We start from the raw sequence: 23,438 nt of genomic DNA on the forward strand, positions 1-23,438 counted from the left end.
TGTCTTCTGACCTTTGGTGTAGAGCTTAGATAGAGTTATTACCTTAGCACCAGGTCCAGATCTGTGAAGTTCGGATTCCTCCAGGTTGGTGTTGTTTGGATCTGGCTGCTGTGCTCCACTTCTTTCTGCTGCAGCCTTAGAGTTGAATCCTTTGTGTCTCTCTGGCAAGATGTTCTGCTCCTGAATCAGCTGAGTCTTGCCTCTAGCCTCTTTGCAGGGAGTTCTGCTGAAGGGTTCCGTGCTGGGCCTGCACTCTGGGTCTATTCAGGATCCCATGGCCTCAGTCATCTCACTCACTCGCAAGTACTGGCTCATTTAATCTGCCCAGAAATATAATCTGATGTCTTCTTTCCTGATTTGTATTCTTTTCATTGTTTCTCTTGTCTAATTAATCTAACTAAAATGTTAAGAGCCATCGAGTCAGAGCCGTGATTATGTATGTTCCTGCTGAGGTAGCTATTGTGATCCTATGCAGGAAGTAAGAGAATGGAGGGTCAGAGGGGTCCACTGTCACACAACAAGCAAGAAGTGGAGGTATAACGCTATTGCCTGCCAAGAGAAGACAGAGGAGAGAGGGAGACAGAAGGAAGAAGGGAGGGAGACCTAAGGAGAAGAAGGTTAAAGAGGAAGAGGGGAGAGAGAGGAAAAAGGCAAGGAAGGAGGAAATGAAAGAATGACTATCAAATAATCTCCAAAGCCTTCTCACAGTGCAGTTATCCCAAACTACTCCATCCAAGGTATTGAGATTATTGTAAATAATTGGGTGCTGTGAGTCTCCTCTCCCTGCTGCCAGGAGCCCTAGAGATAATAAGGTGGAGTCTCCCTTCTCAGTCAGGGCCCCAGAGACCTCTCTGCACACCCAAGTGGCTGGTTTGGTGCCCGGTGGCCAGCTGAGAATTCCAGGATGTAAGAGCCAACATTGTAGCCCACAGGAGCCTGCTGGATTGTAAGAGCAGCATCGAGCATAATAGAGGGGTGGCCACATGAGCTAGGTGTGGCCAGAGCTGGGATGGGCCATGAGCAGAGGGTACATAGAGAGAAACAGGAGTCTCTGTTCCACACGCTTCCTTCTATGGAGGATTGTTTTTAATTTTCCATAGAGGCTTTTGTGAGTAAATATAACGGCATGACTCTGCCATTTTGCCCAAGAAGAAAATTATGACAAAACAATAAGATGAATATTTATAGAATATAAATACAGTGCACATTTACTGGCTGCTCATTCTCTTTGCCGCAGCTTCAGGGCAGTCCAGAAAAAAACAATTGAAGTTTACATCTTGATTCCCATAACGGGCACTTGCTGGCGGTGAGAGTTGTCAAAGCATAAGCTTCCAGCTTGTGACTCCTGTGTGGTTGAAAAGCCAGCACTTGATATGACCTATCATCCAGAGAAGCCCGAGTACAGCATTGTCACCCTGAGTCAGGGCTTCTCCAGCCATGGTTGGTGGACCTGAAGCATCTGACCTGCCTGAGCAGCACTTGGAGATACAGGTTCAGAGAAGTCTCCCCAGGCCTGTGTTAAATTGCTACGCCAAATCACTGCACCCTTGACAGCTCCCAGCGATGCAGATATTATCATCTTGTCATTTCAGGGGTCAGAATGCTGAGATGGGTCTCACAGGGGTCAAATCAAGCCGTCAGGCCCCCTGTGCCCTTCTGGAGGGTCTGCGTCTCTTCCAGCTTCCAGAGGGCCGTGTTCCTTCGCTTGTGGTGGCATCACTGAGCTGTTTCCTACTGTCGCAGCTCCTCCTCTGAACTTTTACTCTCTACCTGCCTTTCTGGGGGGCCCCAGACTGTCCTCATCTTGATAATCCAGGATAACCTCTCTGCATCTCAAAATCCTTAATTTAGTCATGGCTACAAAGTTCCTATCTGTAAGGCAGCATATTCACAGGTTTTCAGTGTGTAATTGGTGTGTCATTATGGTTGCTAAGGACCATTATTTTACTAACCACACCCACTGAATCAGAAGTTTAGCAGTGGAGCCAGCAGCCCGTGCTGAAATGAGGCCACTAGGTAATGAACACCCACGTTTTAGAGCCACTGCTCTGAGCCACGGAGTAAACAAGCTGCTGGATAGTGACTGGGCTATGAAAGAAGTGGGAGCACTTGGAAGACCAAGGAGAGAGTCAGAGACACCCTGAGAGCTGAGTCACGAGTGGAAACCTTGCAGCTTCCCAGGGAATGAAAACTCCACGAAGCACAAGAAGGTGCTAAATAGGGGCCTAGACAGGCGTCAGAGGGGCGAGTCCACATTTTGTGGCTTTCTCCCAGGAAAACAAACCACAGTATGACCTATCTCACCAGAGAAAGACAGACACCCTCTCACTTCCACCCCTAATGTCTCAGTCCATTCTGGCAGCTGTAACAGAATAGTGTAGACTGGGTGGCTCTGAAACCACAGAGATGTTTGTTGTGGTGCTGGAGGTGGTAAAGTCCAAAACCGAGGCAGTGGCAGCTGTAGTGTTCGCTGAGCATCTATTCCTGGAAGGTGGCACTTCCTGTCCCCTCACAGTGGTTGTGATGATGAATACGCGTCTCCAAACCTTCTCATAAGGACACTGATCCCACCCAAGAGGACTCCTTTCATGGGCCCTGATCGCCATCCAAAAATTACACCTCTCTGCACTGAAGATAGCAATGTGTAATAGAAGGGTCACGCTTGGAATGGCTGTCATTCTGGTCTTCTAAATACGTACTTCTTGTCATGACATACCAATTATTATCATATTGTCTCTGTCTCACAAGTAGAAATTTTTTTAAAATGGGTAATAAATGAAAAAAAGACACAAGAAAAAGAAAAAAAAGTCACAGAACTGTCCTGCTACAATGCTGCATATGGTTAGATTTCTAAATTTCTCTGTAAAAGAATGTAATTGTTTATTCATATTCTTTAAATATTTTTCATTTTTAAAATTTTTATCTCCATATTCTGTAGGGATTTAATCTTTAACATACCAATACTCAATGGAAAATACCTGTTCCATATTATGCCTAAGATGTTTGATATTCAGATAGAGAGTGAAGTTAAACCCAACTGCATATGTTATAGGGTAATAATAAGCTTCTCTTCTGGAGGGTTAATAACTTAAGTTTTCAGACCAAAACCTAGAGAAATAGAAGGGCTACAAGGACAGCCAACATTTTGACCCTAGCCTTTCAAGGTCAGTGAAGACTCAGGACTTAAGAGAACTTATACTATAATATGTAACTCAAATGTGTCCCAAATTTCTGACCAAGGAGATTATGGGGCCACAGAGCAACGTGATTGATGACATAGAGTGTGCCTAAGGAGAGTCACCTGGAGAGAAAACATTCTCTCAGGCTTTCACAGAGAGCAAATTGGTCAAGCAATGGCCATGACTCATCCACATGGCTGTCACTGGCAAAGGATCTGCAACCTGTGGTATAGGGTTTCAGGTTAAATCCTAAGGGGATCTGACTGACCTTGGCAGATCCAAAAGTTACATTTCTTGTTATATAGGTCTTGCTTTATCTTGGTCTTAACCATCCAGCAGAAAAGTATAAACACGAGGTATAAAAAGTAAAGCCATATTAATATGCTGAGCTGTAAAAGGCTCTAGTGAACAGCTTCTGTGGATAACCCACTACTATTGTAGACTGCTGGACTGTGTTGGATTGTTTTGCTGAATTCATGCACCTATAGTATTTAGATGTCAATGGAATACCCATTTCTGACAGATCTAAACAAAAAAAGGGGATAAAAAGGAAGGACCATTTTGTATCTGTATATGCAGAATAGTTAGGATAGATATATGGCTATTTTCACTTCATTCAATGAGAAGAAAGATTTGTACTAATAGTTTTGGACAGGATATCCTGTCTGTATCTTGTACTATGGATAATCACTGAGAAGATCACAGTGTACAATATATTAATTATTGAAACTGTCTTATTAATCAGTTTTGAAACTGTCTTATTGCTACTTGTTTCTCAATAAAATAAAAAAATTACACCTCTTAAAATTATTGCATCAGGCATTTCAATGTGTGAACTTTGGCAGGAACAATGGGCTGCAAATACTCATCACAACACCATTGGGTGGAGGAAGGAGGGCTGGAAGATGGCTGCTCTCCCTCAGGAGAGTAAGAGAGTGTGGAACTCAACACTAGGGTGCCAGTGGAGGGGATGTTGCTTCAGAGGTCTCCACAGGGGCAGCTTTAGGCTCAAGCTGAGGGGAGAACAAGAAGCCTGAGCTGGAGCATGGGACAAATCATCTGAGTCCAGCTCTAGGGTCCAGCAGACCCGAAGAACCCAGGACCTGAGGAAAGGTGTGGGGACAAAGATGGGAAAAGAGTGAGAGCCTTAAATTAACTATGTACCCATCTGAGGGGCCTGGCTTTAAGCCCAAAGAGCCTAAATTACCTGAAAAGTATTAATAAAGGCTCACTTATATTTCACTTTTAGAACAACATATGGAACATTTAGAATATATTTAGAACATGTATTTAGAACCTTCCTGGGTTGCTATGTTAAAACATATATTTAGAACATATACTTAATATATATATTTAGAACATATACTTAGAACACAGCATATATGTGTTAGAAGAGATAAGTATTACATACAAAAAACCTTCATGTCTTGATCACACCCTGGGTTTTGTTATGAGCAACCAGTAATAACTAAAGGCAGGGGAAGCCTCCAGTACATCTATAGTTTGTTATACTCTTGAAGGAAGGCATGATGAAATGGTGACTCAACAAGACTTTTAACAAAAACCTCTCCCTGTCCCTGGATCCCATATTGAGACATAAGAAATGGAAGGAAGGCAGAGAGATGGCTACTTGGAAGGCTGGAGGTGGAGTGACCTCACATTTGCAGAGTAAAGCTGCTGTCTGATTGCTTGCCCTACGTTCCTTCCTTCTGGGATTTTGATGATAGTGTCACTCGAGGGACCCCACCTTCCCACATAGGGAGGGCAATTACCCCACAGTGGCCAAAAAGCCTATATTCTAGATTACAGTGATTAGTGTAGGTGTGGGCACAAGACTCGAGAAGGTCCAGACTAAGATTTTTGGTGAGAGATTGTTAATGGGCACTGGGGGAAAATATTTTTTTCAGCTACCTATTTATACTATTAATGTTATACTAAAGCTTACAGAACTCACCGAGTGAGTCTCTTAGAGACTAAAGGTAAGAGAAATGAAAATGTAGTAGAATAATAAAAAGGAAGCAACTAATGAGTTTTTATCAAGCTATACCTGCAGATCTGCCCTGTAGGTCAGCTTCCAAGTTGTGTGTCCATGGGTTTCCTTCAGACTATTTCAAGTTGGATTTATATCTTTTGCAGCAAGTGGTAATTCCTGGAAAATACACAATCTAAGCATAATTCAATGAAGGATGAAGAACAAGATAAGTCTTGCCAGAGAAAATGGGCAATACCTCAATGTCCTAAGGGAGAAAAAAGATTAAACTAAAGATTAAAAGAAAGAAGGAGGTTAGGTGAGGTGGTACTACTGCTCATTGGTTCTTTACAATAGAACAACAACTTTTCTGTTAGAATCTATTTTGGGGTCTCCAGCCCAAAGCCTGTGAGCACAGTCACGCCAAAACAAAATCCTGATGGAGCCACATGGTGAGAACCAAACCTTTCAGGTGATGCCTGGCAATCCTAGGCTGCTGGAATCGTACAGTACTTGCCTAAGGTAATAATGTGAGGTGCATTGTATCCAGTGTGATAAGACAGTCTACCTGGATCTTCTTATTTGCTGTATTGCAAAATATAACAATGACCAAAGTGAGAGTCCAAGCCTACCGGAGGGCTCAGGAAGATCCTCGAGCGATCTCACGGCTTTGCTTCCACTAGCTTCTCCTCCCGTGGCTCTGCCTGTGTAACGTGGTGGCCGCAGGTAACTGTCCCAGAAATCTTACTACAGAGATCCTTCTGTCTAACTTTCCTTTTTCTTCTTCCTCCTCCTTGGATGATAGATAATGATTTGCTGCTGCATAAGACAACACTTCTTTGGCATTACCCTGTGTCCTCTCCCGTTCTGTCTGAGGTGAAGTAGTTCTAGAGAAGGACCTAAATTGAAATATACTGCATTTTGCTCTTGGAATGGCTTTCAGCTGCCTATTTATACTATTAATGTTATACTAAAGCTTACAGAACTCACCAAGAGAGAGTCTCTTAGAGGCTAAAGGCAAGAGAAATAAAAATGTAGTAGAATGACAAAGAGGAAGCAATGAATGAAGTTCCATCAAGCTATACCTGCCGATCTGCCCTGTAGGTCAGCTTCAAGTTGTGTGTCCATGCGTCAGATGGACACGCATTTGAGTGAGGAAAGACTCAAATGTTTGGGCAGAAAAAGTTCATTGAGGAACACAAAAGGCACACCTCAATCTTGAGCACCTACATTAAGTAGAGAAATAAGTCTTAACAATTATAAAAGGGTCAAGGCAATACACACCATCGCCATTATAATACGGGAAGGCTTTGAAAGCTTTCAGTATCCACTTAACTTCAAAACTGGGGGTATTTCTTTGCTGTGATATCTTGAAAGCAGCCAGCTTCCTCTACTATCGAATCCACAGGTCTCATGCCTGCCATGCCAAGTACTTAACCCTTTAGACCAGGGCAGATGAGCACATACCAACACCCCTAGGCCATGGAATGTTGGCTGAACGAGAGGTAGCTGTCTCCTACGAATGGCACTGCTTTTCCTGTCTCTTGGCCCTTTGGAGACACTTGGCCCCATCTGTCTAATTTTTCAAACCTGGCTCTCCAGGCTTTCCCTGATTGGGGACTCTCCTACAGACATCTCCCATTTTGGTAAAGCACAAGCAGAATTCATTTCTATTACTCGCAAGCGCAACATTCTTACTTCCAGCACTATCATCACCATCGCCACTGTCCTGTTTTCAAAGGCCACTCTGCCTCACGTCTTCTTCAGTCCTTTGGATGAACCGCTCCAGGAAATACAGACCCTCTGAAAAGCCGCTGCATGTGAGGTCAAGGGCAGGTGCACTTGCCCTCAATGGGCAGCTCCACCCCACTCTCAGGTAAGTCCCATAACATTTGGTGGCACTTAGAGAAATGGCCCCCAGGCGGGTCCTGGACACTCAGCTCTTCCTTTTGTTTTCTTTTGAGAAACATCTTCCTAACCCCACCTCATCAAGTAGCCTCCCCCAGAGCCAAGGCTGAGGACTATAAGTGTGAGAGTAAGCTTGGACCTGAGAAGATTGGAAGGCTAGAAGAGAAAGGGAGGGTTTGAGGATTTTTAAAATGAATTTTATGAAAGGGAGCACAGAGAGAACTGGAGAAGAATCTACAGGGTCTCCCCACTTTACAGTGCCCATGTGGCCCTGAGACTTTTTAAAAATTTTATGTTATTTTTTTTTTGATACAGGGTCTCACTATGTGGTTTGGACTCATAGTCATCCTCCCATCTCAGCCTCCCCAGTGCTGGGATTACAGGTGTGCGCCACCACACCTGGTTTTGGGATTAGCATGGCATGGGGTCCTGGGGATTGGACTCGGGCCCTTGTGCTTGCCAGGCAGGCACTTAGACAGCTAAGTTATCTCCCCAGCCTGATTAAGTATTTTGAATCCTGGTGGACATGGCTCCTGTCATGTCTCGTTGGTGACAGATCAGCAAAGTGGCATGGTGTGGTTGTTTCTGAGATAAGTTTTATGGACTGAGTGTCTGTGTCCTCCCCAGATTCACATGTTGAAATCCAAACTCTCAGTGTGGCGGTATTTGGACATGGGGTCTTTGGGAAGCAAGGTTATGAGGGTAGAATCTTGGGGATGGGGTAGTGCCCTTAGAAGAAAAGATGAGAGAGAGTTTGTGTGAAGACACAGGAAAAGACAGGGATGTGTAAATCAGCAGGCAGACTGCCACACACTAAAGTCCCCAGTACCTTGACTTTGGCCTTCTCAGCCTCTAGAGCTGTGAGAAATAAATGTTATCTTTTAAGCCACTCAGCCTATGGTAATTTGTTATAGCAACTCAAACTGACTGAGACATATAGACTTAGGTTTGAAACTTAGATTTGCAGTTCAATAGTTAGGTGACCCACAGCAAGTTAATGTCTCTGAATGTTACATGAAAGATTTTCATTGTTTTTCTTTTTACTTTAAGAACCAGCTAATGGCAGTGATCCTCTGCTAGAATTGTTGTGCGGGTCCACTGCTCTATAAGGCAGTCTTCAGCCAGCTCCTAGTATTTGACAGAGGCTGGATAGACATAGACAGATGTGGTTGTTTTCCTCTCCTGTGCTGGGTTGGATGAGGTCACTTCGGTGTTATCCAAAGATGGGAAGGCACTGGGGCCCTGCGCTACTACAGCCAGGACTTCAGGGGTCTCGTGATCCAAATGGGGTCCTTGCTGCTGACTGGCTCCTGCCCTCCCCTGGCAAAAGCACAGTGACTCTTTTATCAACTGCCAGTCAACTCACCCTCCTGCTCCTGATAAAATCCTTATTGCCTTTTTTTTTCTTTCAAGAACAAACAAGGAAACTCACATTTTCTACTCCTCTTGATAAAAATCCCTAGTGTCTTTTTTTTTTTAAAACCAATCATCATTGACGGCTTTCTATTTGCCAGGACCTCTGCTAAGCAATTTAAATTGGATATACCAATTCAATTCTTTCAACAACCCCGCAGAAATAGGCACTGTAATCAGCTCTTTTTTAGATAAGACAGCAGGCTTAGAAAACTAATTTTCCCAAAGCCACATCTCTAGTAACCAGTAGAGTTGAACTTTTTAAACTCTATGGTCAACATCAGAATTTTAGAAGGAGCTCCAGGGTACTGTGTAATTCCTTTTTGGAGCCAGCTCCTTGAGGTCATCTCACTTCTTCCATTGATGAGCACTATGGTCTTGGGTACTCTGTCTCTAGAGAGAAACACTTACAGAGCTCATTTCTGAAGTGGTTTTAATATTAAGTAACGTCATGCATGCTAAGTACTTAGAACTTATCTGGTAAATGCTGTAGTAGACAGTGGGCACACAACAGGCATAGGTTGTTGCCATTCTGTGTGGCTAATGCTAGAGTGCTGTATTCACAATGGCAGCAAGGCTAAAACCTGAGAACATGAGAAAAGGTGTCTAGATGTGGAGCAGTCTTGCACTGTGTGCCTTTATTGTAGCTCACACTGAGCTGAGCTGAAAGTAGTCATCACTTCCTCGGATAAGGCCAGTGTAGTGTCATCAAGTCACCATGATGTCTTCTGCATACAGACGCAGTGTGGTCTTTCTCTTCACTCCATAACTGACTGGTCCAAGAGGACCACCGTAGGCACTCGGATGCGTCTACCCTGGCATGGAGGTCCTGGGTGGAGCTGGAGTGTGCAATCCTTACTAGGCCCTGCTCTTCAGCCCTTTGTCTTTGTGCTAGACTCCAGGCATTGAAGAAAATCTCGCGACTTCATGACATTCACCTCTCCCTTCCGCAGTTTCAAGAAACAATTTTCAGAAACCATTGAAGTCTTTTATAGATGCACATTGAACACACTTCAAAATTTTATTTATCGCAATAGGAGAAGGAGTGGATGGCAAGAAAGACTCAGAGAGAAGATGAAAAGTTGGCATGTAAATATATTGCCTTTTATAAAGGAGATGTAAGGAACACATTGCTCAAATGACACATAAACTGACAAACTATGAAATCAGTTAAATTGTATGCGTCAGTATGTTCATAATTGATGAGGCTCTCTTTGTGACTGACCAGGAGTCATTTGTAAAAGCAGTTTTCCTTCTCTCAGCTTCCTCCAAATTATTAACTTTTATAGAGTCAGGTCAATATGTCAACTGTGAGGAAAACAAAGCCACACTTCCTCAGTAAGATGAATTCTGGGGAAGCTTCGAGACAATGCCTGGGAATACGAAAAGTACTACAAATACTTTTTGCCTTAGTTCTGGATGATAGTGATTGATAATCCAAGAAGGGACAGTTAAGTGTCCAGGAAAGTTTTGCCAGTGGAGACACAGCCTCAGACTCCTTCTCAGCATCGTGCCCTGTATAGCCACCACACAGGAAGGAGGATTAGGGTCAGAGAGAAAGCAACTTTGCCCTCCAGCTTGTTTTGACAGCAGTGGACAGATTTAGAAGCTCCAGACAACTTGTCCCAGGACTTGTTGACTCAGTCACAGCACCAGCTCAGCTTCGAGGAAAGACCCACAAAACATCATCATGTGTTGAAGAAAGGTCAGAGGTCAAAGGAACCTATCTCTTTTCCATCATTGACAGATGTTCACTGACTTCGTAAGTCTAAGTGGCTTGTGTCCAGACGTCCTCCCAAAGCCTCATACGCTCATAGGTGGAGCTTTGCATAGGTGGCTGGATCTGGGGGTTGTGAATAGGGATTAAGGGCACATGATTGCTGTGCTACAGCTCTGGGTATATGGGTAATGGGGCGCCCCACTGGCTCATGGTGTCATCAATGTACAGGCTTGTAGCCTGGATGGAATACAAAGGGCAAGATGGAAGGCAGGCTTACAGCTTTTCTGCTGGCCCTGCCACGAACTGTTTCTCCTTTGCAATACCCTTATGCCATTGTGACCTGCCTGAGAGCTGGCTGACTATGCACTGAAACAGCTACACACTTCCCTCTTTTAACTTTGGGTGTCAGGTGTTTTGTTTCAGCAATGAGAAAGTAATCAGGAAGGTAGAGAAGGCCGCTGTCTGCAAAGCCCACCCATCACCTCTGGCTGATGGCTTGTTTTACTAATAGCCGACATAGAGAGTCCTGTATCAAGGGGACAAGGAACTCAGACAGAGTGGGAAATTTGTTCTTCATAGCACTGGGTGCTGCTAGTGACCTTAGAGCTTGTGGTCCACTACTCAGCAAATGAATCTATTCTGGAGAAAAGGAAAAATTAGGACTGAGGAGAAGAAATCATCCTTCATCAATTCTGAAGCATCCTCCTAACACCCTACTATGTGCCAAGGGTTACTGAATTTCACTAGGAGGCCTCAGAAGGTCTCTTTTCCAGAAGAAGGGGACGCTTCCTGGTACTGAATGTAACAAAGTTACTAAGTGAAGAATTCTGAATTGAGGAAGTTCCCTAAATATTCAATGCCTACCAACCCCTTCCTGTAACAACATGTCCATCAGCAGGAAGGGGGAAACAAACAGCAGGTAAGTTGAAGAAAGATTTGTTCAAGAAAGATCCTGTGGGTGCACAGTGTTTCAATTGTTTGCAAATAATTCTCAAACAAAAGTGTTCAGCAAAATTCTGCTTCCATTTATAAACTCCACATCAGTTGACAAACACAACCACAGCCACCTTCCTCCAAATCACAGAAGGTTCTTGAACCCAGGTAATGGGAATTATAAGTAATCTAGAAATGATTCAAATTATAAATTATAATTTGTATATGAGGATGTGCATTTATGATGCAAATATATACATTATATGTAATATAAGGTATTTGAAAGTGTATACCCTTTTATATATAAAGCAGTTGAGTATTTTGGGTATCCATCAGGGGTCTTGGTTAATATCCATAAAGACAGTGAAAACAAAAGAATCGACCCAAGATTGAAGATTGAAATGATTGAAAGCAAAAGTCCAAGGCAAACACCAATTCAATAGCACACATGGTGCCATTCAGAGGGTCTTCAAGGTTGTGGGAAGCTTTAGGTCACTGGCGCTGCATGCTGTAGGTGGACCGTGGGGCGGGGGCTCCTTGCCGTCTTGAGGAGAAGCGTTGAAGAGAGTGGCAATGCTCTCTCTACCTTGTGTTTCCACCGTAATTTGATTACAACACAGGCCCCAAACAACACGGCCAGTCAACTACGGATAGAAATCTCCCCGAGTGTGAACTCACACAAACCCTTGTTCTGTAGAAGCTGAATATTTCAGGCATTTATGATAGTGGCAGAGACATGAGCGGCATAGTTGGTGTACCTGTCCTAATGCCAGGCAAAGTACCCTCAGGCAAGGAATGCTTCATTGCTTACTGGATGTCTTATTTATCCTGTGCAAATCAGAGCTCAAATTCTCTGCTCTGACTTCGTGGTGCCCTGCCTTCTGTGATCTGATCTGGGACATGAATTCCAGACATTTTGGTTGTCCCTTCAGTCCATGTAGCCCTGAATCAGGAAGGAATCTTGTTCTAACTCCCCAATTACTTTTTCCACTTTCAGCCACTGCACCACCAGCTTCTCATGCAACAAGTGTTAACTGAGGTTGGACCTTGTGGGAGGTGTGGTGCCAGGCTCTGGGGCAAACCTGGGAACACAAAAGATACACTTTTGCTTTCTCTGGCGTTGGCATCGTAATGTGGAGAAGAAACTAGAAGCAACTAAACAATAGTTACTAATATGAATATATGGTCAGTGCCACTCAACCAAGTATTCAGAGAGCTCTTTGCACCTAATCACTGGAGATTCCTGATTTTAGGCATTTCCCACCAGGGTAAGGATGAGGAAAGCCAGCTCTTTGATACATGCGCTACCCATCAATCTAACCACCCCTGCACTTGTGAAAAGAAGCCAGGAGGGATGAAACCTTTAGCAAATGGCTCAAGAGTGTTAAGAAGGACAGAAGATCTTTCTAAACAAGTGTGGGACAGTTCTGGCTGCCCAAGGGCCTCTTACTCAGATGCCTGCTGTTCCTAGAAGTCACAGAAATCCAATCCTGAGGATTTACAGCTTTTCCCAGCTCTGGTCATCTCTGATCATGAAGTCAGACCCAGGCTAGATTTTCAGCACCAGGTCCACAGCTTCTAGGCTACAAGTAGGTGCTTGTGTTTTGGCCTGAGATGTAGACTCAGTTGCACCTGGTAACAGCCCAAGTGCAGAAATTCACCGGGAAGTGAGGGCAACTCAGAGCAAAGCCCAGTGAATGGACAGAGCTAGCTGGGCAGGGGCTGTGGCTTGACTTCCTGTTGCATAGCTCACTGAACATCGGACAATAGGCTCATCCCTCCAGATTCTGAGTGTTGCCAAGCTTCTATGGCTGGCCAAAAACAGAGTCCATTCTTGTTTTCCCTAGGCCATCCTTCTGCCTTTGAAGTGCATTTTACAAATCTGTAGAAGAAGTTCCACTGAACAGGTGGTTTTGAGAAGGCCTAACTTGATAAAGAGAGCAGAGGCTGGAGATTGGACATCCCGGGGAAGGCGTGACCCAAGGCTGCAGCCTGTATGATATTCAGCTTTACTGAGTGCTATAGAATGGTTTCAGTCACACCGCCTCGGAATCCATCCTAAAATGCTTGAGGTCGCAGCAGATCCTGGGGAATGAGCAAGTAGCAGCTGAAGAAGAACAGTGATAATGCAGCTCTTTGTCTATATCTCTGGGGAGGCCTTTTGTCTAAGGACACCAGAAATAATTTTGGACCCAGAGCAGCAGGCCATCAGGGACCCAGTGACCATATGAAAGCTGGGCAGATTTGGGGGCCTCAAAGTCTAAACCAACAACCCAGAAGATTATTGCTGTCTTTTACCTTGGTGTCCTCCTCATTTTGCAGCGGAAGCCCTGTAGCGTCTGTAGTGGAAGAAGATGGGGAGACTGGGATGGGATGCCAAGGAAGGCACAGGTGGACAGGGGCACCAGAGGGAGTGGTAGCAAGGGGGGCTGACAAACATGAGCGTGGGGGATGGGCGTAGGTTGTGGGGCAGAAGCAATGGGGAATCACGACGAACACTGTTTTCAAAGCGGAGTACAATCCACAAGGCTAAAGTCACTGAAGTTCTGAAGCAAGTCAGCTCTAACATATCTGCCCTAAAGTGGTCTCAAGCACTTCACAAAAGAAGGTATCTAAATGAGTATCACATGAAAAATGATTCAGCTCCATTAGTTGTCAAGGAAATGACAGATAAAACTGCAAAGCAACATGATTTCCTCCACACTAATATGGCTATGCAAATGTGGTGCACGACTCCAAGGTTGGGGAGGGTGTGGAGCAACTCAACCCTGGGCAGTGGTGGGAGCTGCCACAGCATTCTGTTTCAGCCATTCTATTAAAAATGAGCTTTTCTTTGGAGAACTGCCCTTTATAAAATCATTCTGTTTCTCCCTTTACCTAATCTTGTAACGTCTAAAGGGAAATAAAACCTCTTTAGGTGGCTGAGATGTTAGCGGTTAGCGTCAACTATTCTCGTAAAAGCAAACAAAGAGAGAAAACATTGGTTTCTAGGCCCCTAATCAGCAGTCTTTCCTTAGTTTTCCACAACCTGGAGCAATTGATAGTCTTCAAATAACATCAAAGTGTGGGCCACGGGCTTGCTAATCCTGTTTTCCAATTAAAAGAAGAATAATATTTAACTTGCACGAAAACAAGGTGTTTATCTAACAGACTGCAGGATGAGCCAGCCAAGAGAAGGTCCTTTGTAATCACTGGAAGTTCTAACTAAGAGACAGGAAAAGGTGCTGCTGGGTGGAAGATGCACAGCCCCTCACACCGCCTCCTTCCCCATCGCCCCCCATAGAAACACCTTCATGGACCGCAATTTCTCGAAATGGTCACTAGGACAAGAACTCAGCCCTTTTCTGATCAGCCAGCCAATTGGAATAAAACCTGATTCCTGGTTCCCTTCCTGCCGACTCTTGTCTCTTGGCTATCATGGGATGAGTAGAACTGCCCCTTAGTTGGTAACACTCCCACATTGCTGGCAGAAGGATACTGTGGTCCTTCACCATAGCAGTTTTTTTAAAATTAATTAAATTTATGGGTGCATTTCAGGTGTAACTAACGATCACATTCATCATAGAGAATGTGTACCTGTACACATCTCTTGATTCCTTTTTTCCCCCATTCTCCTACCCTTCCTCCAACCCCTCTTCCCAGTCTTATTTACAAAAACTTTGCTTTTACTTGACAAAAACTTTGCTTTTAAAATTCTTTTCCCTTCCTTCCTTTCTCCTTCTCCCTCCCTGTTTCCCTTTCCATTTGGACATTTTCTTCCTGCTTCACAATCTCTAATATGTATTTTTGTCCTTATTTACACTTTCAATTTCCCACATCACAGAAACAGTGTGTTACTTACAAGTCCAATTTATTTTGCTTAAGAGTTTGGTCTCAAGGGACATACATTTATTTACCTAAAAATGTCTCAAGTTTGCCTGTCTCTGTGGCTGAGTAGTGATCCACTGAATGAAATCCTTCACATCTTTTTTGCCCATTTATCAGTTGGTGGACTTTTGGGCTGTTGCCAAGATTATACAGTGTCACTATCAACATGAGTGTGCATATATTGCTATGGCACGATGCTCTTAATTCATTTGGGAAGGTACTAAGAAGGGGAATAGTGGGGTTGAACAGAACCTCTACTTTCAGTGTTTTGGGGAATCTCCACACTAATTTCCACAGTGGACACACCAGTCTTCACTCCCACCAACAATGGATAAGGGCTTCTTTTTCCCCACAGCCCCTCCAGCATTTGTTATTGGTCAATTTCTGGGCAATAGTCATTCTTTCTGCCGTGAGGTGAAATCTCAGTTCTGTTATAATTTGTATCTCTGAGTGACCAGCAATGTTGAACTTTTTTTTCATGTATTTGATGGGTCCATGCTCACGCGGCAGGCTACCAGTTCACATGGTAGCGAGTCAGCCTGGCGGGGAATCCCAGAACCAAGGACAAGGAACCCCTCCTAGCCTGTCTTCTATTCCCTCTCCCTGGACTAACTCTGAACTTCCTTTTTGATTTTCGTGCACACCAACTTTCCTTCAACCAGGGCCTGTTGCATCACTGTGAACTCCGCCCCTAGCCCAATCCCACAAAACCTCCAACCTCTGTCTACAACTCCAGGGTCTCCAGGGTCAAGAGCTCTACCCTTGCTATATTTCAGCAGATTTAGTGTTTCTGTTTTAATATTTAGATCTTAGATTCATTTCAATTTTAGTTTACTGCATACTGAAATACATGGGTCTAATTTTATTCTTTGGCATGTGGAAGGACAGTTTTTCCAGCACTATTTATTAAAAAGGCTATCTTTCTTCTACTTGGCATTTTTTGTCAAAGATAAGATGGCTAAGTGTATCTGGAATTGTTTCTGCATCTTCTCTTCTGTCGCATTGATCCTTGGGGGTGTTTCTTTTCTTTGTCAGTAGATGCTGTTTTTGTCACAGTAGCTTTGTAGTATAATTTCAAATCAGGGATTGTGATGCCCTCTGCCTTGCCTTTGTTGCCCAGAATTGCCTTTGCTCTTCTAGGTCTCTTCTTGTTCCAAATGAATTTTAGGATTTTTTTTTTAATTCTGTGAAATAAACTATTGGAATTTTGTTCAGGATTACATCTGTATAGCAATTTTGGAAATATGGCCATTTTCACTATATTGATTCTTCCTATCCAAAAACAAAGAATACCTTTGTATTTTAAGATGTCCTCTTCAATCTCCTTTTTCAGAGTAGTGTAGTTTTCAATGTAGAAGTCACTTGCTTTGTTAGATTGATTCCTTGGTATTTTATCTTCTTGGATGCTCTTGTGAAATATTTTATTCTGGGGGGAACTACCCGCTCGGGCCCCCCCTCCTATCCCTCTCTCAGACAGGAGCTTTCTTTCTCTCATAAATATATTCTGCTTATAAAAAAAAGAAAAGAAATATTTTATTTTCCTAATTCATCTCTCAGTGAGTTTGTTATTCATGTATAGGAAGGCTATTGATTTTTGAATGTTGTTGATTTTGTATCCAGTTTTGATTATTAAATCTAAAAGTCTTTGGGTGGAATATTTGAGGTCTTCTATGTAGAGTATCATAGAAGTAGAGTATCATGTTATTTGCAAATAATGATAACCTAACTTCTTCCTTTTCTATCTTTACACTTTTTGTTTCTTTTTCTTGTTTAATTGCTCTGGCTAATATTGAATAGGAGTAGTGATAGCAGACATCATTGTCTGTTTCTGATTTTAGAGTGAAAGCCTTCAATTTTTGACAATTTAGTATGATGTTGTCTGTTGGTTTGTCATAGAAGGCTTTTATCAGATTGAGATAAAACCTATCTATTCCAATTTTCTGTAGGGTTTTTATCATGAATGGGTATTGGACTTTGTCAAAAGCTTCTTTTGCATCTATTGAGATGTTTATATGGTTTCTGTCCTTGGCTCTGATAATATGGTGTATTATATTTATTGACTTGCATATGTTGAACCATCCCTGGGATAAATTATAATTGGTCATGGTGCATAATCTTCTTGATGATTTGCTGCATTCTGTTTACCAGTATCTATTGAGGATTCTTGCATATATGTTCATTAGGGAGATTGACCTGTAGTTCTCTTTTCTGATTGGATTCTTCTGTAATTTTGGTATAAGGGTGATGCTTGCTTCCAGGAATGAATTTGGGAGTATTGTTTTCCTTAAAACTTTCATTAAGGAGTTCGAAAAGTAGTAGCATAAGGTCTTCTCTAAATTTCTTGTAGAATTCAGCAGTGAATCCGTTGGGGCCTGGGCTCTTTTTGTGAGTAGATTTTTAATTACATTTTCAATTTCATTGATTAATATTGACTTATTTAGAATTTTTATATCTTCTTGATTGAGCTTTGGTAATGCATATGTGTCTAGGAATCCTTTCATTTCTTCTGTGTTTTCTATTTTATTAGAATTCGGATTCTCAAAGATACTGATCATCTTCTGGACTTCTGCAGGATCTGTTAAGATTTCACTCTTTTCATTTTTAACTGCACAGATTTGAGTCTTTCTTTCCTTTTTCTGATAAAATTAGGTAAGGGCTTGTCAATTTTATTTAATCTTTCAAATAACCAATTCTTTGATTCATTGATTCTTTGTATTGTTTTCTTAGTCTCCATTGCATTAATTTCTGCTCTGATCTTTATAATTTCCTCCCTAGCACAAGCTTTTGCTTCACTTGCTCTTTTTTGGGAAGCCTGAGGTTAAACATTTGGGTGTTTATTTGCACTCACTCTGCTTTCCTATTATGGGTATTCACCACTATGCATTTCCCTAGCAGGCCTGCTTTCATTGTGTCTCATGGTATGTGCTGGTATGTTGTACTGGAATTGTTATTTAATTGTAGATACTGTTTAACTTCTTCCATCATTTCATCCGTAACCTGTTGGTTGTTCATGGTGGTGTCTCTGCTGATGTGATAACAGTATTATAAGATTCATGTCTTCAATGGAAGCTATGTCTTCACTCTCCATGACAAACATTCTAACTGTAAGCAACATCAGGCCATTCAGGTTGGCTAGCCAGTACAATAAACTGTAATACATTCTGATACTGGAGTTGGAACAAGTAGAGGAAGACAGAAAAATGTACAGTTATGTCAATACAGAAAGAAAAACAATAAAAGTGCAACTGAGCATGAATTCTCAGAAGAATTCCTTACTTATTTCCACTTATAGGTCATGTGCCATGTACCAAGCCTTGTGGTCAGCGATCATCTCGGCCACTCAGGGAGGCAGGCGATGACTTCATCTTCTTCCTGAGGGCACCTAGAGTGCTCTGGACCGTGCTGACCTGCCCTGGGCCTGCCCTTGACGCTGGCATCCATGCATAGCTTCCAGATTCCTCACTCCATGAAGAACCCCTTCTTGCTGGAAGTGCCTAGTCTTGAGTGTATTCTGAGGCATCAAGGGCTACAGACAGTTGCTAGAATGACTAACTCACCTGTGTGGATGTCTCCTGCTCCAACTGTATCACAGGGATGAGACAGTGTAACAGAGCCTGTGTGCCACTAACATGAGTGAGCCTCAAGACCCCAGGCTGGGAAATGCTCTGGAAGGGGACATAGCCGAGTGCCAGCTAATAACAGACACTCACAAGCCCTTCGGTTGGGCCTGTATGTGGCATTTTTCATGGGTTAACTCATTTACTCTTCTGGCTACAAACTAACATGACTATGAAATAGATAGGTACATTTATTAGCTCTATCACCCAAAAATAAAATATTTGCTTCAAAGTCATTATTGAGTCATATACAGTCATAAGATACAATACAAAGAAATAGCCCACATCAGCCACTCATTTGCCCCAGTGGTAATCCTTAGTACAACTTTAGCATAATCTTACACTCAGAAAGTTGTCCTTGATACAGTCAGGGCACAGGACATTTCTACCACTCCAAGGATCTCTCACACTGCCCTGCAGCCACACCCATCTCCCTTCTACATCCTCAACCCTTAACAACCACCAACCTGTCCTCTATTTCTATTGTATCATTTCATATCTTTTATATGAACAGAATCATATAGACCATAGCCTTAGAGCTGGCTTTTTTCCCTCAGGAAGGTTCTCTAGAGATTCATCCAAGCTATTGTATATGCCACCCCATTTTACAGAGAGATAAAGAAAGGCACAAAGAGAGTGTGTGTCTTATCATGAGTGAGCTAGTAGGTAGGGACTTTGAACTCAAGAGGTTGAACTCTGGCTCTGTGCTCTTAGCAACTCTACTAGTTCTTACCATGGATAGCAGTAAAAAAAAAAGATTATAAAACTATTGGTGTAGAAGGCATTAAATGAGTGCTTTAGGCCTGGTTGTACCAAGGCACCTAAAGCTAGATGTTTTAAAATCACACAGATTTGTTTGTGGGGCTAGAGGTCTGAAATCAAGGTGTCATCTGGGCCGTGCAGTCTCTGAGGTATACAGCACCACCTTTTTTATCACCAGTTTCTGGGAGATGGTGGTACTCCCTAGTGCTCCTTGACCTATGACAGCTCACCCCCATCTATACCTCTGTTTCCTCACAGTGTTCCTCTACCTGTATCTGTGTGTGTTTCCTTCTGCTGTGTCTGATCACTGGGTCGGAGACCACCCTACCCCAGTAGGCACATTCGAACCTGTGACATGTTCAAAGATCTCTCCCCAAACATCCATTCACAGGTTCTGGTTCCACAGGCATTTTTGTGGACCCCAAGTAATTTCATTTTGAGGACAGAGTTTCTGACCAGGGCTTGGCAACTCTTTAAAAAAAAAAAGATTATCTGGGTGTTGATGACAGAATTAAGCTCACAGCTTGGCTATGCATCAGCTATAGTTCTAAGACAAATGATGTTTACATAACTTCTTTATTTACAAAAGACAGGCATGAGCAAGAAAATGTATTTAAAGCATCCCTTGGTGTGCCTGTAACATAGCAAGTACCCATGAACATTATTTTCTTTACCTGCTGAATAGGTTATGAACTGGCACAATCTTACCTAATAGACATACAATGGGTAAGGATTTCTCACTCATAAAGAGGCTTTTCTGGCCATGGCTGTATCCACTCACACACCTGCAGTGGACTAGTTGGCTGTGGCAATTGTCCTTGGCAGGGACGTCTGGGGACCCCAATTCTGCTGCTCACAGTCTCCTTCTGCAGAAGCCCAGTCTGTGCTTGTTCTCAAGGCAGTGATGAAGGTGCAGAGAGAACAAGTGAATGTGCACGAGTTGTTCTGAAGCTTCAGCTCAAAGCTTGCCTGTTGCCAAGTCTGCAGTGTTCTATTGGCCAGAGCAGGCCTAACAACTTCAGTGAAAGAAACTGTGAAGTCACGCAGCATACCACATACGTGCAGGAAAGAATAAGCTGTTGAAGCCACTGATGTAACCGGCCCGCCTCACCTATTGATTCTTTAGTGGATTGACATGCCCAGAGCTCAGAGAGTAAAATTTCTGAATGGGCACCATGTCACATGAATGACACGTCATCCATAGTTCCATTATAGCATGATGTTAACTCCTTGCAGCAGGTGGGTAGTACACAGGTTTAGGGATTAAGGAGGTGTGCCCCTGTGATTTCCAAAACCCATCTGACTTTGGAGGTCACCCTGCCAGTAACCCCAGGCTTGAGTAGTTTGACCTCAGTGAGAGTGGAACGAATGAAGGTTAAATATTTGATGCTACTCTGGAGCTGAAAGTGTGGAAAGCACTTAGTGGTTCCACCTCCCAGTGAGAAGATCCATGTCTAATAAAATATTTCAAAAACTTTAAAGATCCCACTGTATGCTAGCCACTAGATGGAGAAGAGAGGTCACGTAATTAACAAGGTACAGTTCCTGCTCAAAGGTTATGGCAGACAGATGGGGAGCCAGGCCTTTGCTCTCCAGTACGGCAACCACTAGCTGCGCATGGTTGTGAGACACCAAAGCGTGGCTAGCCCACGTGACAGAGTGCCAAGTTTGAAATACTGTGTTTGGTCAACTTACTATAAAAAGAAGACTGAAAAATACTTAACCACCTACGATATTGAGTGCATGTTGGAATGCTCACACTTTGGGTATAGTGGATTGATCAAAATATCACCAAAATTAGCCTCATCCATTTCTTTCTACTTGTGCAGCATACTAAAAATTCCAAATCACAAATACAGCTTGCAATGTATTTCTAGGAGGTCACAGTGTACTAGCTGTCATTGATGATGCTCTGAAGCCAAATAGCCTGTTATGGTTTTTGTCTAGTTGTCCCCCAAAAGCCTCATGCAGTGATGGGGCAGGGACTTCTAGAGTTTGTGATTAACTCATGGTCCACTGGGATTAAGTGTGATCCAACGCTGGGATTATGTGTCTTACTACTGCTGGGATTATGAGTATGTATACTACCCCTAGCCTGGGGCAGAGAGCCTAAATGCAATATAAGAGAGACAGAGAGACAGACTTTCTGTTGCCATTGTTGTTGTCCCGCTGCCATGAACTGCTGCTCTCTGCCCTGTGCCACTCTGCTTTGGAGCCAGCCAAGTATTGACTGAAACCTCCAGTAACTGTGAGCTAAATAAACCTTTACTTCCTTCATTTTGGGTGTTGGGTATTTGTCCCAGCAATGAGAGAAGAGTGACTGAGGCAGAATTTAGTACCAGAGAAGTGGGGTTGTTGCTGTGGCTAAACCTGATCATGTGGATTACAAGCTTTTGGGAATGGCTTATGGGAAGAGATAGGAAAGGCTTGGAGAGGTCACCTACAAGAAAAGAACTGGAACAGCTTTGGCTGTTCTGTAGGAGAGATTCTGGTCAGAGCTCAGAAGACCAGAAGGCTGATAGAAAGCTGGCCTGTGAAGTCCAGGCTGGGGAAGTTCTGCTGGCAAGAAGGACTGCACTGGTTGTTGGACTCCACACAATATCTGTTACAGCTTGGTAGAAGCTTTGTCTGACTTTTGCTCATGTCCAGAGACTTTGCCTGAGACTGAGTTTAAGCAAGGCAGACTGATTAATCACTCAAAAGTATTTCAAAGCAGCCAAATATCAGGGTGGTGGCATGGCTGTTATTGGGGGCTTTTAGCCAGATTTATGTTGAAAATCAAGAGCAAAGAGCCAAGCAGGATGACTTAAAATGTTGTGAGCTTGGCCAGAAAGGAAGCTCCAAGAAAGCTGTAGACTGCAAAGATGGAGCTGAGAGGATCTCCACAGCCAAGAAGAACCCAGAGCATGGAAAGGATGGCCTGAAGGCATCACAGGAGGCAGCAGGTCTCCACCCTTTGTAGTCTCAGAACTTCAAAAGCCAGGGACTTTGCCTTGAGGGGAAAGCCACTGAGCCCCAGGTTCCATAATGGCGCCGGCATGGAGAATTTGTTCCTTGGATTCAGGATCAGAGCATTCATCAAACCAGGCAATCGACCCCTACAGCCAAGAGAGAAGGAAGCCTGGCTACTGCTCCAGCTGGCAGCGGACCTTGGCAATTCACATGGCATTGGTTTTAGGTGCATTCAGAATACAGGAGTTGTGAGATTAAGATGGCTTCCACTTCAAGTTCAGAAGAAGGCCTGGGGGGCCAGGCAATGTGTCCCTGAGAGGGCAGTGGCAGTGTGTGAAGCAGAGAGTGAGAAGCCTATGCAGTGAAATTCCAGAAGTTTGGAAAAGCCGGAAGCATGGATGGTCTAAGGGAAACTGCAGAGAGGAAGCAAAGTCAGCCTAAGAGAGAAGCCACGGGAGCTACCACCATGAGTGTCTTAGGTGCGCAGTCACGTGGAGCTCACAACTCAGCACAGACTGCTTCAGAAATTTCACGTGGAACTACAGGATTTGATGTTTGCCTTGTTGGATTTTGGACTTGTGTTTGTCCCAATGCTAGGTATCCTGCTATATGTACCTTCTGGAATGGTATTGTTTATCTTGTGCCTTTGAATGTTGCAAGTGTTTAAGTTTTCATTTGTACGGGGGCTCACAGCTAAGAGTTTGCCTTTAGATCTTGGAGGAGACTTGGGACTTAGACTTTTCAGCAATGCTGAAACTGTTGGGACTTTGGCAACCCTTAGAGATGAGCTAATATGTCTTTTGCACAAAGGGATGTGCATGAGACTTTGGGGGCCCAGGGGCGGAATGTTATGGTTTGTGTCTAGTTTTGCCTCCCCCAAAGCCCCATGCAGTCATGGGGTGGGGACTTCTAGAGTTTGTGATTAACTCATGATTCACTGGGATTATGTGTGATCCAAGGCTGGGATTATGGGTCTTAGTGTTGCAGGCAGTCAAATTAGATAGAAATATTATAGGCAGTCAGACAGGGCCAGGTTCTCGAAGGAGATACCACAGAAGACAAGATATCTTGCAACTCTGGGAGGGACGGATGCTCCTGCCATGGGCCAGACCTGAAGA

The sequence above is a fragment of the Octodon degus genome, unplaced genomic scaffold (assembly GCF_000260255.1).
Source record: "Octodon degus isolate 3935 unplaced genomic scaffold, OctDeg1.0 scaffold00271, whole genome shotgun sequence".
Taxonomy (NCBI): Eukaryota; Metazoa; Chordata; class Mammalia; order Rodentia; family Octodontidae; genus Octodon; species Octodon degus.